Raw genomic sequence first — 13,819 nt, forward strand, 5'->3', positions numbered from 1 at the left:
AGGGGGATGGAGTGGAGAGAGACAGAGAGTGTGGAGAAAACAAGAGGCAGAAGAGAGAGAGATGTTGGACTTGGGGGGGGGGGGCTGTAAAGAAGGGAAGGAGGGAGAGATGTCAGGTGAGAATGGGGTAATGGAAGGGTGGGAGGGACAGATGTCAGATTCAGGGGAGAGGGCAGAAGAGGGAGAGATGGACGGAGAGGGTGGGAGTAAGAAGGGGAAGACGGAGAGATGGACTTGGGGGAGGGAGAGATGTCAGCCTCCAGGAGGGGCAGAATAGAGAAAGGGAGAGGGGAAAAAGGATGTGGGAGCGGATGGGAGATGGGGAGAGATTACTCAGGGAGAGCAGAAGGGGGAAGATGGACTTAGGGAAGAGCAAAGGGAGAGATGTATTTGTGGGGCAGTAGGGAGGGAAGGAGAGATGTCAAACTTGGTAGGAAGAAGAGAGGAAAGGAGAGATGTCATAGTTGGGGGAGGGAAGGCAGGAGGGAAGGAGAGATCAGGATTTAAGTGTGGGGATGAGAAAGAGAGAGAGAGGAGCTGGGTCCAGACAAGACAGGGCAAGAACTGGATCCAGACAGTACCAGACATGACAAGAGACAAGACAAACCAGGCTGGGGCTACAGGCAGGACTGGAGCTTGACAGGAACTCAAAGACTAGGGATAGGGAAGGGACATGCTAGGAATAGTGGAGTCATGTGGGAGAGACCATAGGAGAATTGTCATAGAAATGAGTAACAGGAGAATAGTCAGTGCAGAGGGTAAAAATGTGGTAATGGGGAGCAAATGAAATATAGAAGGGAATAGGCAGATGAGAAATGAGTGAGATGGGAAATGTGAAAGCTGGGAATGAGAGAAGGAAATAGAAAGTTGATGAGTAGATGAAAAGTGAAAAGGAGTAGAGTAAAAAGTTGAAATTTGAATGGACACAGAGGCAGAAAAGGGAACAAATAGAGGAGAGAGCTTTAAGAGAAACATCAATATGTTGTAGACAGCTGTAGTAAGAGAATGGAATAAGACAGGAGGAAATAGGATAAATGCATGCAAAATATGCAACATGGCTGCCTAAGATGGATGCATTGAGGCAGCTCCGGACTCACTGACCAGATTTGTCAAGGCCCAAAGCCCTGGGAGTCGACCGGGACTTACTACATCAGCCGGATAGGATAGGAGAAGCATTCAAACCAAGGCCAAGGATCCAGGATTGGCCACAAAAGCAAGAGTCCACCAAATTGAGAGGACAGGTCACCTGTGAGGAACAGAACAAACTGCACTCAGAATGAGCTGAGATAGATTGGCCCCCGAGATGGCCAGAGTGCACCAGATCGAGCAGCGAATATGAGGGCTGGACAACCAACCACCCACCCACCAGAAGCGAGAGAGACTACAGAGGTGGAGGACAGTCAGAGTGCCCATGGCTCCATCGAAGCAGTAGACTGTTGGTGCACTGCACAAGTCCTCTGGGGCCCACGGCTCCAATGAAGTTGTACAGCCTCTCAGTGATCCACTGTCTCGGCAGTCCTCTTTATCACCTGTGAGGTTGACCGGGCCAGTCCTGGCGTGCTCCTCCCTGGCTAGTCCAACCATGCGTGTCCCAGAGGACTTGTGCAGTGCACCAACAGTCTAATGCTTAGACCCGTGACCCCCAATACTGTGCTGGCCAGCAGAGAAGCCATGCAGCTCCAGAGGGAAGCGCTCCGCTGCTAGGGACTCATGGAGAGAGCAGGATGCGACCTCTCAAAGAAGCACCAGCCAGTGGAGGAGTTGCGAGACCCAGAAGGAACACGCACTGCTGGAAAAAGCTCCCCAAGAGAAAGCAGACTCCAGATCCCTCAGAAGCACACCAACCAGCAAACAGCTGGACACTGCTCCCTGACGACTGCATAACCAGAGCTCCAGTGCTACTGACTCCTCAACATCAGAACTCATGAGAAGAGTAGGATCCCATCGCAACCCACTGCAAGAAGACAAAGGTAGAGGGATAAGGAAGAAGCAACCAAAAAAAGGAACAAGGAAGAAGCAACCAAAAAAAAGGAAAGAAAAGAAAAGACAAAAACCTCCAATCCACACAATAACACAAACTCCCTAACAAAACCCCCAAGCTACACTGCAACACAGACAAACAAAAATGCATATTACATGGACACTACTAAACATACTGCTTCCAAACACAAAAACCCTCATGCCAGATGACTACACAATCCAAATCTATGCAATCCAAATCACCAAACTAAATACACTGAGCTCCCACAAGACAAACTCCACATTCACAAACAAATAGATTCAACCAAACAACCTGGCAATAAGACAAACAGCAAAACCATCTTACTACAAAAATCGACAAAAAACAGCCAACCTCGAAACCCAAACTATTGTCAACTAGTGACTATCCCTAAATCAACAATAACAGAAGAGAGATATCTGCCAATACCTGTAGGATATATCAAATCCAGGTCAGTGGTAAACAAAACTGAAACGATCAAAGATTGGATATTGGAAAAAAACCTAGGCTTGGTCTTTCTAAACAAAGCCTGGATACACGATAAAGAAGACCCCATAATACTCTACCTATGTCCCCCAGGATACAAAATTCTACATTGGATGAGAGTTGGGAAAAAAGAAGGGGGCACCGCAATGATCTACTGATCCCTCTTTACAGCAGAACCCATCGCAGAATCCATCACACCACAACTTGAAATCGCCTCATTTAAAATAGGCAACAAAACTCTACAGAACCAACTGACGTGTATCCTATTCTACAGACCTCCAGGAAACTCAAGTGTACAGTGCTGTGTACATCTAGTAGCGCTATAGAAATGATAAGTAGTAGTAGTAGTAGTAGTGGTAGTAGAAAACTGGCCCAAATCAACTTCATGGACTTCATCTTAAACACCAATCTAACTAACCCCAACACCATGAAAATAGGAGACATTAATCTGCACTTGGAGAATCAGAGCTCCAAATTCACCAAAGACTGCTTAGAATTCCTACACCTCAAGAACTTCCAAAGATCATGACCCCTTGACACATATCAAAGGCCATGCACTAGACCTGATAGCACACAGACTCTCGACAACCCAGAACTTTAAAATATAGAACCAACAATGTACAGAAACCCCATGGTCTGATCATTTCAGTTTGAACATGACCCTCTACTGGAAAGGACAACACATCAACCCTACACAACCAAAAACCCTCCATAAATCATGAGGAAAGGTCGACACAACCAAATTCTGGTCCGCTGTATACGATGACCAATGGTCACCACCAATTGATTCCACAGATTTCTTAACAGAATGGGACAAACGATGTGCCACCATACAAAACACAATCTCCCCCACAAAACCCAAAATCATACAAAAAAAGAAAAAACATCCCATGGTACAACGAAGACCTGAAACAACAAAAAACCCAAAGCACAAAACATGAACGGATTTGGAAAAAAATCAAAAATGATTCCACCATCAGAGCATGGAGAGCACCACAAAGAAATTACAAAAACAAAATTAGACAGGCCAAGAGGAAATACTACAAAGATCAAGTAGGCCCAGACTACTCAAACAGAAAAAAAACTCTACAAACTCATAAACAACCTACTAAATACCAAACCCATAACAACAGGAAATGATGAACCTCCACCAGCACTAGAACTGGCCAAATACTTTGAGGAGAAAATTCTCAACATACGAAAAAATCTACCTCAGGCAAATACCAACTTTGAAAACTTACTGAATGAACTCGACCACCCCCCAGATGAAACACCAGCAGACAGAACCTGGATGTCCTTCACAAATATAACCATCACAACAGTTACACAAGCGATAAAAATAATTCTCAGCCGCACACTACACCCTTGATGCATGCCCCAACTACTTAATAAAAGCCCCACCCACATGTTTCATGGATCAACTCACCTCTCATCTAAACTTCATATGGCAGCCATTTCAGAAAGATCAGTTGCTGTGACTTCCTGTCTAGCTGCCTGGAGAGGCACTTTGTCAGCCCCTTCTTCCCCCTCCAATGGGATCATGTCCCTCCAGGGGTCCTCTTCCTCCTCTAGTTCAGTCTTGAGCTGGGTATGGCCTGTTGTGGGATGAGGAACACCTCCCACTGGCCAGGGACCAACAGCACTTCCAGGCCCTCTTGGCAGCAGATTGGTCCAGATGGGGTTGATCCAGAGAAGACTGGTCCTGGGTAGTTTGATCAGGGCCGTGCTGGTCCAGGGCAGACCGCTCAGAGCCGGGCTGGGTGGAAGCTGAAGGGTGACCTATGTGTTTCAAGGTTTCCAATTGAGATCAGCACATCCTACATGAATTTCATAGTGGTACAGCTAGCTATTGGTATACAAGGACAGAGCCAGCTGGAGGCTGTTGGTTGTTACATCGGGGACATGGATGATCTGTGGCAGAGAACCATGGAGCCACTGATATGATAGCTTTCTGTCCTCTGAGAAGGTTGTCTCCCTACAAGCATGCAAGAAGGGTCCTGGCTCTGCTGGAGGGCCCTGGGTGACTAGGCACTGGCTGGGAGGTAGTATGCCTCTGCAGTGTTGCAGGGCTGGGGCCATTGCTACAGCTGTTGTCATGGATGTGTGTGTGTGTGTGTGTGTGTGTGTGTGTGTGTGTGTGTGTGTGTGTGTGTGTGTGTGTGTGTCTATGATGTGGCTTACAGCTGGCTGGGAGATGGCAGGAGACCTTATTTGATCCTCCCATCCTTCTGGCCACTTCTGCTGGGACCCCCAAGAAAGGCACTTTACAAACTGAAAGGTGGGAAAGCTAGGTTTGGGGGCTTCAACCTGTGGTATCATCATGTTAGCTGGTTTGTGGCCCTCACTGATGCTAGTAGCTGCACATCGCCCCATGACTTATTGGCATGTTCTTGAGGAGACCAGGGAGGGAGGGAAAAGTACACATAGGTGATAATCTCCCTAAGGAGGGGGTTGTGTCCCACAATCATATAGAAGTTTCAAAGGCCAAAGCAAAAAAAAGCACACAAGGGCCTTCAAGTGTGGGACAATCAAGAGTGCTTTAATAAATTGGCACGACATGGGCTGTGTTTCGGCATGTATATGCCTGCATCAGGGGTCAACTGAGATCAAAACATTTCAGAACACAACTAAAACAGATATTATTCCTCAATAATATACAAACATAAATAAAAGCAAGGCAGCTAAAAGTGCCCCAGCACAATGATGGTTAAATGCAGCTTGTATAGCAAAAGGGCAGGTAGCAGAAACAGAATCAACCGCATCCTGAAGCGTCGTAATTTGCAGCAAAAACCACCAAAATTGATTGTCCATTACTGAAACATGGGCATGACGGGTATCTGATTTATGGTTCAATAAAGACCTTTTATTCTTCATTGGTTCCTGGATCTGCTGTTTTTTCCATGTCTCCCTTGGGTGTGGATCTTACATAGAGATAGAAAATGTAGGCAGATAAAAACCATATGGCCTATCCAGTCTTCCCATCCATACCATCTACTCTCAGTATCACTCCCTTAGAGATCCTATGTACTTAAGAACACAAGTGTTGCCATACTGGGATAGACCAAAGGTCCATCAAACCCAGCATCCTGTTTCCAACATTGAGTGAAGAAATATTTCCCCCAATTTGTTTTATATTTACTATTTTGTAGCTTCATTGTGTGCCCCTAGTTCTACTATTTTTGGAAAGAGTAAACAAGCAATTCATGTCTACCGGTTCCACTCCACTCAATATTTTATACATCTCTATCATATATCTCCTCAGCCATCTTGTATCCAAGCTGAAAAGCTGTAGCCACTTTAGCCTTTCCTCATAGGGAAGTCGTCCCATCCCCTTTATCATTTTCGTCGCCCTTCTCTGTACCTTTTCTAATTCCAATATATATTTTTGGAGATGCAGTGACCAGAATTGAACACAGTATTCAAGATGTGGTCGCACCATGGAGCGATACAAAGGCATTATAATGTCCTCATTTTTGTTTTCCATTCCTTTCCTAATAATACCTAACATTTTATTTGCCGCCGCTGCACACTGAGCAGAGGGTTTCAACATATCATCAACGATGACAGCTAGATCCCTTTTCTAGTCTGTGACTCCTAATGTAGAACCTTACATCACATAGCTATAGTCCGGGTTTTCTATCTTTTAACCAGTTTGTAATCCATAATAGAACACTGCCTACTATCCCATGACTCTTCAATTTCCTCTGGAGTCTTTCATGAGGTACTCTGTCAAATGCCTTTTGAAAATCTAGATACACAATATCAACCAGTTCACCTTTATCCACATGTTTGTTCACCCCTTCAAAGAAATGTAGTAGATTGGTGAGGCAAGATTTCCCTTCACTAAATCCATTTTGGCTTTGTCTCACTAATCCATGCTTTTGAATATGCTCTGCAATTTTGCTCTTTATAATAGTCTCTGCCATTTTGCCTTGCATCGACGTCAGGCTCGCTGGTCTATAATTTCCCAGATCACCTGTGGATCCTTTTTTAAAAACAAGTGTTACATTGGCCCCCCAGTCTTCCGGTACCATGTTTGATTTTAAAGATAAATTACATATTAATAAAAGATAAATTACATACCTTGAATTCAGATACTGTTTTCATCTCCACCACTTCCTTGGGGAGGCTCTTCCATGAATTCACCACTCTTTATGTGAACAAGCATTTCTCCATGAAGAAGTATTTTCTCAGGTTACTTCTGAGTCTACCTCCTTTCACCTTCATCCTATGCCCCCTTGTTCCAGAGCTTCCTTTCAATTGAAAGAGACTCACCTCCTGTGGATTTATGCCATCTAGGTATTTAAATGTCTCTATCACATCTCCCCTCTCCTGCCTTTCTTCCAAAGTATATATATTGAGATCTTTAAGTCTGTCCCCATCTGCTTTATGATAAAGATCAATGACCATTTTAGTAGCCGCCCTCTGGACTGACTCTATCCTGTTTATATCTTTTTGAAGGTGCAGTCTCTAGAATTGTACCCAATATTCTAAATGAGGTCTCACCAGAGTCTTTTATAGGGGCATCATCACCTCTTTTTTTTCCTACTGGCCATTCCTCTTCCTATATACCCAAGCATCCTTCTAGATTTTGCCATTGCCTTTTCTACCTTAAGATCATCACATATAATCAATCACACCCAAGTCCTGCTCCTCTTTCAAGCACAAAAGTTCTTAACCCCTTAACTGTACCATTCCCTCGGGTTTTTGCAGCCCAAATGCATGAGACTGCATTTTCTAGCATTAAATCTTGGCTGTCAAATTCCAGACCATTCCTCTAGCTTCACTAGGACCTTCCTCAAGTTATCCACACCATCTGGGTTGTGTACCCTAATGCAGATTTTGGTATCATCCACAAAAAGGCAAACATCAGACAGCCCTTCAGCAATATTGCTTTAAAAAAGGTTTAAAAGAACTGGCCCAAGCAATGAACCTTGTGGCACACCACTGGTAACATCCTTTTCCTCAGAATGAGCTCCATTTACCACTGTCCTCTGTTGCCTTCCACTCAACCAGCTCCCAACTCAGTCACTTTAGATCCCATACAGAGGGCACTCAGTTTATGAATCATCTATGCAGAACCATGTCAAAGGCTTTGCTAAAATATAAATACACCACATCTAGCATTCTCCCTCGATCCAACTCTCTGCTCACCCTGTAGGCACATTACAGATAACACACTTTGGTGGTGTTATTAGGCTAACTGTCACTTAGCTTAGATTCCACCTAAATTAGATCTCTAGTGATACTCCAACCGGCACTTCCGGTACCTCAGTTGTAACTGTGTGCTCACCCAAAGTCAGGTGTTTGTAGTCGGGCCTGAATGCGAGCACACTATAAGTTACCGGAAATGCGTTAGAATCACTATCCTCGTCTTCCACTCTCTAAGAATGGAAGAGGAAAATGAAACTAAATTTAGGATTCTCCCTATTGGGCTCCCACACAACTCAATCAGCCACAGGGTTCTTTTCAATACAATAAATTGGTGTTTATTTTAAATTCTTTAAATTCAATCTCAAAGTAAATTAAAGACAACTTACAAAATTATACAATGATCCCACAATTTATGTACAATGAATAACCTGTTTCTTCTAAAAGGAAATATAAACTTGCTTCTTTTCTCTTTTCAGGTATTCTTATCACAGAATCAGAACAGACATCAGATAAGTATAATGTTTTTGTTTTCACTAAATCTTTCCCCTGTTAACAATTCTTTGTACTCTCCCAAAAGATGTTTCACCGGAATTTGATACTTTGTGTTCCCCTTTATGTTTTGCAAGAAACGTCTTCTTCCCCCCCTTCAGAAACAGGTAAGCATTTGGTTTGGAATTTTTTTCTCTTCTCTCTTTTCCCCTTTTTTCCCCTTTAAGGTAAGTAACCCCCACTTTCCCCTTGATACTCAGTCCCAGTATCTCAGTCACTTAGCTGTCGGTGTATCAATTCCTTTGATTCCAAGCGTGCCGGTGAAATCTTTCTTGCGCCGGGGCCCTTGTAGATTTTCTTAAATGCACAGCTGATCTTCCTCCTAAACCTCCCCTCAAAACCAAAGTAAATGGAGAGAAAACCCTGTCTGCTCTGGGTAACGGCAGAAATTCTGCTTCTAGGAGAATTTTACACTGTGGCCCTCTGTCTCTTAAAATTAAAATAAGTTCAGTTTGTCCCTTTCTCTTAAGTTTTCTCCTTTTCTAACTATTTTTTCTTTCCCTAACTAACACTAATGTAATAGTGTTGGCCGGTCTTAGACACTTTCACTACTCTTTCACAATACTTTATATCACTTTACATTCCATTCATACTTCTATATTGTTTTCTAACCACTTCAGTAATTTAACACTTAACTCCTAAAAAAAAAACTATTTTAAATTCCAAAAATTCCTTAACTATTACACCCCTACTATATTCCCAAACACCCCCTTATATAACTCACACCCTGCACCCCTTACAAACCCAATTACTATTAATCCTATTTCCTAAACTTAATAAATTTTAACCAAACTTCCCCACTAAATCACTATAACCCCCTCAATAATACACTATTCTCTAATTATTTTTTCCTTCAAAATTTCTCAAATTTCCTCCACTTTTACCCTTCAAACACATTCCACTCTCTCCCCTCACACACCACACACCTCTCTCCTTGACTGACCAACACCTTCTGACCAACTGCCTCAACCACCGTTTCCAGGGAGACCAGCGCTGGCTTGCCATTCCGAGACCAGCTCAGCCAATCACTATCCCTTTTAAACATTCCAAGCTGGCTGAGCTGACCTGTGGAATGTTGGCCAGCGCTGCTACAGCTCCATTTTAAAAAATAAAACCCCATAGACTTTAATGGAAAATCATATTAATTAACCAAAATCACCTTAAAATTTTCTCAAATCACTTCAAACTTGACCCAAAAATTAAACTCCCCATTCCCTATCCATCCCTGTTTTCCAATTTTAAAAATCCCAAATTCTGACGTCCGCCTTCAAACAAACTATCCCAGACCCCTCTAAAATTCCCAAATCCAATTAAAAACTATCCCAAAAATTTCCAACTCCCCTCCCGGACCTACCCTGTCGAATTTAAAAAATTAACCCTTTCCTAACCCTATAAAACCCACTCCTGTCAAAAACTCCTATTTAAAAAACAAAAATTAAAAAACTAAAGTACTACAAAAATCCTAAAAAATTCCCTAACCCCAAAACCAAAAACAGAATTTAAATTAAACAAATCCCTGATTTTTTAAAAATAAAAACCCGAATTTACACATTTTAAAAATAAATAAATTAAAATTTCGGGTCAAAAGACCCCTTACCTTAACCGGGATTTTCCTCTCACACGACCCCTGCCTTCGGTTCCGGTCCTCGCTGTCTTCCCGCAAAAACGGAGGCAAAAATAAAAAAGCTCCGAAGCCGGGCCCAAAATTTAGGCCCCGGCTTCGGCCTAAACGCGAAAACGCTGCCCAGCAGGGCCCGAAAATACCGGAGATGCCGGTTCTAGGCCACATGTCTGGGGACTCAATCGTCCCCGGACATACAAGACGAAGGCGCTGCCTCCCGCAGCGCCCTCCTGGCCCCTAAAAAAACTCAGCGCTACTTCTCACCGCCCGGTCCTCTCCACAGACCCGAGAACGTCCCGGGCCACGGAAACACAACGCTACTCCTCCCGCAGCGCTCCTGCCTACCTCTCCAGGCACCCAGACGCCCTCCATCCACAAAAATAGCCCGGAGCCCCCAAAACGGACCCCAGGTAAGTATTGTTTTCCTTTTAATTCCTACCCCAGTTACAATACCAGCCTTAGTGAGTAAAGTGTCAGAATCAAATGTGTTCCCTCATCGTTATTTACAATAGCAGCAAAGATAATATGCAAAGAAAGCAAGAATAAAGACAAGGGCAGTCTGATTGTATAAACAGCTTAGAGCAGTGGTTTCCAAACCTGGTCCTTGAGGCACACCAGCCAATCAGGTTCAGGATACCCACAATGAATATTCATGAGAGAGATTTGCATGCAGTGGAGGCAGTGCATGAAAATGTCTCTCATGAATATTCATTGTGGGTATCCTGAAAACCTGACTGGCTGCGGTGCCTCCAGGACCAGGTTGATAACCACTGGCTTAGAATAAATGCACATAAATCCCTAACTAGACTCCTAAGTAAAAGAGTCACTATGAACCTATGGCACATCTACAAAGAATTTGTCTTTCTTCCTTTCTCCCTCCACCCCCAGGTGCAACCTCTCTCCCTCTCTCTTTCCAACCCCCCACCCTCATGTCTACTTTAAATCATGTCTTCAAGGAGGTTCCCTTCCAGTGGCAATAATTCACAGCCAATGATTACAGTCTGCTCAGAGCCTCTCTTCTGCCATGACCCACCCCCTTCTAACACAATTTCCCATTTATACAGGGGCAGATCAGGTCAGAAGAGAGGCTCCGAGCAGGCTGCATACAGTGGCTGTGAATTATTGCCACTGGAAGGGAACCTCCTTGAAGACATGATTTAAAGTAGACATGAGGGTGGGGGGTTGGAAAGAGAGAGGGAGAGAGGTTGCACCTGGGGGTGGAGGGAGAAAGGAAGAAAGACAAATTCTGGAACCATGAGGAGGGAAAGGGAAGGGAGGGAAGAAAAAAATGCTGGACCCATGGGGGGGGGGGAGAAAGAGATAAATACTGAACCTAGTGGTAGAGGGAAGTTTTGAAAGAAGAGAGAAAAGCCTTGAACCAGAGGAGGCACAGGGGAGGAGAGAAGTGATGGACAAGAAGGAGGGAGAATTGATGAGCCTGAGGGGAAAGAAGCAAGAAGGAGAAGTGGACTCAAGGGGGAGAGAAGAAATGATGGACCCAAGGGATAGAGAGGAAGAAAGAGAGAAATGATGGACCTGAAGGTGGAGGGAAGGAAGAAAGATGTTGGGCCATAGGGCAGTGAGGGACAGGAGAGAAATGATACTGGGGGATGGAGAGAAGAAATATACAGTTGTCAGGCTACAAGAGAGGAAGGGAGGGTGGGGTGGGGGGCTAACAAATGGGGACAGAAGGAGGAAGAGGGAGGGGAGGAACTGGGAATGGAGGAACCATGAGGGAGAGGTCATGGGGGTTATCAAAGAGATCAGTGAGAGGAGGATAATTTGTACAGATGGTACAAATGCGGTAATAGGGAGTAAAGGAAAGATAGAAGGGTTTAAGAGGTAGGAGAAGGAATGAGATAGAAACTGGGAGAGCTAGGGGGTGAGAGAAAGAGGTGGAAGTTGATAAGTAGTTGAAAAGTTAAAAGAAATAGAGAACTGTGGGGTGAGAAAGTGGTTGAAATCTGAGTTGACAGAGTGGAAGAAAAATAAAGGGAGGAAAGAGCTAAAACAGAAAGATCAATATGTCAGAGACAGATGTAATAAGGGAACAGAACAAGAGGAGAGAAGAGAAATGAGAACTGAACAACAACCCCTGGAAAGAGGAGAAGACAGACAGGAAAGCAGAAAGAAAAACTAGGATCAACATGATGAGAAAAATATCCAGACAACAAAGGTAGAAAAAAGTATTTTATTTTGAATTTATTAACAATGTTAGTTTTGGAAATGTATATTGTGGCTGTCTTTGTATTATGTTCAGTATAAGAGGAAATACATTTCTGTTTTTATTTCTCCCATGTTGTGGTACATGCTTAGTTTGACTTCTTGGGGTTCCCAGTTCAATTTTTGCCTTTCTATCTCTATTTCTAGTTTGTGATTCTGTTCTGTATTTGATGCGGCTTTGTCTGTGTTATGTATTTCACAATGTGCTTAATAGTGGAGAGTTTTATTTTGCTATAGCTCAGATGACATGAGAATTGGAATATTTTTGAATAGTGCCTTCCATATTTTTGAATGCATGTATTTGTGGCTATTTCGTTATCTCTGAAGTGTATTATTACCCTTTTGCCAACTTGGGTCTTCAATAAAAACATTCAAGTACAAAGAACTGTAAACACAATCTTAATACTCATTTGTTAAATGATAAAATACGTATATATCCTAAAAAAGCTGATGGTGTGCCTTGACAATTTTTGTTCCTTGTCAGCGTCCCATCAGATGAAAAGGGTTGAAAGTCACTTGTTTAGGAGGTAAAGAACTTTTGTGCGTGAAAGAGGAATGGGACTTGGGTGTGATTACATGTGATAATCTTAAGGTAGAAAAGGCAATGACTAAAGCTAGAAGGATGCTTGGGTACATAGTGAGAGGAATGGCCAGTAGGAAAAAAGAGCTGATTATGCCCTCTAGTGAAACCTCATTTAAAATATTGTGTACAATTCTGGAGACTGCACCTTCAAAATGATATAAACAGGATGAAGTCAGTCCAGAGGTCAGCTACCAAACTGGTCAGTGGTCTTTATCATAAAGCAGATGGGGACAGACTTCAAAATCTCAATATGTATACTTTGGAAGAAAGACGATAGAAGGAAGATATAATAGTTACATTTAAATATCTATCCAGCATAAATGCACAGAAGGCGAGTCTCATTTGAAAGAAAGCTCTGGAATAAGGGGGCATAGGATGAATGTGATAGGGGATAGGCTCCGAAGTAACCTGAGGAAATACTTCTTCACAGAAAAATACTTTTTCACAGGAAGGGTGGTGAATTCATGGAACAGCTTCCCCGTGGAAGTGTTGGCAATGAAAACAGCATCTGAATTCAAGAGAACTTGGGACAAGTATGCAGGATCTCTAAAGAAGTGATAGGGAGAGTAAATGGCATGGATGGAAAGACTAGATAGGCCATATGGTCTTTGTCTACATTTTCTATGTCTCTATGTAAGATCCACACCCAAGGGAGGCATGGAAAAACAGCAGATCCAGGAACCAATGAAAGATAAAAGGTCATTATTGAACTATAAATCAAATACCCGTCATGCCCATGTTTCAAAATGTCTTCATCATGGTTAAAAGAGTTCTGATCCAGTAAAGCATAGTCAATACACCAGTTGATAGCAGTTCTGCATTTACTCCTAAAGCAAGGTAAAACTCTCTTGATATTACATAAACCACTAAATGGAAATAGTTGCTACAAAGAAATGCCAAAAGAGGCGTCTTTGAAGTTGAATTTGGCTTGATGGTCTTTTTAAAGTCTACATATGTCTATACAAGAAGCAGTAGTCCAATAACATGATTGTACTTGAAAGAAGCGCTGTGGTGGTGCACCTCCCCCTGATATCCCCCTCCCTCCATTCCATCACCTCTTAAGTTTCAAGTCTTGCCTCATCTGAACCCCTGCTCTTCCAAAAGCTCCACCCCTAAACATAAGATTCACCTCCACTGATGCTGACCCACCCGCACCCACCCCGAGCATCTCCACTGTAATCCAGTTGCCCAGGTCAGGAGCAGT

Source organism: Microcaecilia unicolor, chromosome 2 (genome assembly GCF_901765095.1).
Source record: "Microcaecilia unicolor chromosome 2, aMicUni1.1, whole genome shotgun sequence".
Classification (NCBI taxonomy): Eukaryota; Metazoa; Chordata; class Amphibia; order Gymnophiona; family Siphonopidae; genus Microcaecilia; species Microcaecilia unicolor.